The sequence below is a fragment of the Pristiophorus japonicus genome, unplaced genomic scaffold (assembly GCF_044704955.1).
Source record: "Pristiophorus japonicus isolate sPriJap1 unplaced genomic scaffold, sPriJap1.hap1 HAP1_SCAFFOLD_1586, whole genome shotgun sequence".
In the NCBI taxonomy this organism is placed as follows: domain Eukaryota; kingdom Metazoa; phylum Chordata; class Chondrichthyes; family Pristiophoridae; genus Pristiophorus; species Pristiophorus japonicus.
Window position 1 is genome coordinate 1 of NW_027251264.1, and position 2,500 is coordinate 2,500.

Consider the following 2,500-nt stretch of genomic DNA (forward strand, 5'->3'; position numbering starts at 1 on the left):
CATAGACTTCCACACAACGGGACTTTTGACTTTCCCGGCCGCGGGTGGCCTCCACCCGGCCTCAGCCATCAGCCCTGCCTGCCTCCAGCCGCCTTCTGGTTAATGAGTTATCCAGCCTGGCACTTCGGTTGCGCCAGCGAGACCAAGTCTCGGCTTTGGTTAATGATTTGAGCCGAACCGACCTGCCCCCGCCACCGCGGGCTGAACTCGGGCAGGTCTGCCGATTTCCCGACTCCTTTCGGGGCCTAATCGGGTCGCGCGAGCCGCCTGGCGCGATCGGGGCCCATGCCCCGGCCTCTGCCAGGCCTCGGGCAGCCGCTTTTGAAGCCCGACCAAAAACCCGAAAAATGGGCAAAAAGGGAATAAATTCCCGCCCAAAAAGGGTGAATAGTCGGTTGGGCGGCAGCCCTGGTCGGTCTCTGCAGACCTGGAGGCTCGAGACGTTTGTTTGGAAAACTCACCAAGTCTCGATTCTGCCACCTCCTACCTCTGTGCAGATACCCCGCCAACCCCCAAGGACAGAAATGACAAGTGTCAAGTTGGCGGGGCGTCGGGCCACCTGCTGCCGGCCATGAGCATCCAAATCCCCGCAAAAGGGGCATTTTCATTTCTTCATCGGGACTTCCGACAATTGCCGAGGTTCAACTCATTAACGTTGTTCGCAGACACTTGCCAGAAAATGCAAGTGGCCACTTTGCCGGGCCGACTCGCTTGCCCAAGCGGGAAACCATCAACCGAAGGCCCGGTAAGGCGGCCGAATCTGACCTCATAGACTTCCACACAACGGGACTTTTGACTTTCCCGGCCGCGGGTGGCCTCCACCCGGCCTCAGCCATCAGCCCTGCCTGCCTCCAGCCGCCTTCTGGTTAATGAGTTATCCAGCCTGGCACTTCGGTTGCGCCAGCGAGACCAAGTCTCGGCTTTGGTTAATGATTTGAGCCGAACCGACCTGCCCCCCGCCTCCCCCGGGCTGAACTCGGGCAGGTCTGCCGATTTCCCGACTCCTTTCGGGGCCTAATCGCGTCGCGCGAGCCGCCTGGCGCGATCGGGGACCATGCCCCGGCCTCTGCCAGGCCTCGGGCAGCCGCTTTTGAAGCCCGACCAAAAACCCGAAAAATGGGCAAAAAGGGAATAAATTCCCGCCCAAAAAGGGTGAATAGTCGGTTGGGCGGCAGCCCTGGTCGGTCTCTGCAGACCTGGAGGCTCGAGACGTTTGTTTGGAAAACTCACCAAGTCTCGATTCTGCCACCTCCTACCTCTGTGCAGATACCCCGCCAACCCCCAAGGACAGAAATGACAAGTGTCAAGTTGGCGGGGCGTCGGGCCACCTGCTGCCGGCCATGAGCATCCAAATCCCCGCAAAAGGGGCATTTTCATTTCTTCATCGGGACTTCCGACAATTGCCGAGGTTCAACTCATTAACGTTGTTCGCAGACACTTGCCAGAAAATGCAAGTGGCCACTTTGCCGGGCCGACTCGCTTGCCCAAGCGGGAAACCATCAACCGAAGGCCCGGTAAGGCGGCCGAATCTGACCTCATAGACTTCCACACAACGGGACTTTTGACTTTCCCGGCCGCGGGTGGCCTCCACCCGGCCTCAGCCATCAGCCCTGCCTGCCTCCAGCCGCCTTCTGGTTAATGAGTTATCCAGCCTGGCACTTCGGTTGCGCCAGCGAGACCAAGTCTCGGCCTTTGGTTAATGATTTGAGCCGAACCGACCTGCCCCCCGCCTCCCCGGGCTGAACTCGGGCAGGTCTGCCGATTTCCCGACTCCTTTCGGGGCCTAATCGGGTCGCGCGTGCCGCCTGGCGCGACCGGGGACATGCCCCGGCCTCTGCCAGGCCTCGGGCTGCCGTTTTTGAAGCCCGACCAAAAACCCGAAAAATGGGCAAAAATGGAAAAAATTCCCGCCCAAAAAGGGTGAATAGTCGGTTGGGCGGCAGCCCTGGTCGGTCTCTGCAGACCTGGAGGCTCGAGACGTGACTTTGGAAAACTCACCAATTCTCGATCAGCCACCTCCTACCTCTGTGCAGGTACCCCGCCAACCCCCAAGGACAGAAATGACAAGTGTCAAGTTGGCGGGACGGATTTGACTTCGGTCGCCGAGCCCTGGAACTAATTTCCCGCAAACGGCTTCGGATTTTGCTCCATCCAGACTTCCGGGACGAAACTTGACAGGCCGTATCTCCGCACTCCCGGAGCGCAGCCGCACCGTTCCGGCACCCATCGACGCGGCTGGCCGAGCCCGAGCGAACGCACCCCACGGCGGACGGCTAGGCCTTTCCGATTTTTTCACCCTTTTTCCCGAAAAGATTCCAACTGGCAGGGACATTCGCCCGACGGCTTAAAGACATGCCCTTCTGCCACACTAACGTCCCCGCCTTCGTTTGGCTATGTTGGCTTCGTCATTTCCGTCTTTTATTAAAGATACCATCTTAACACGCCGGTTAACCATTTGCCAGAGTTTTCGGTTAATGGTTTGCCACCTTCAACCCATTTG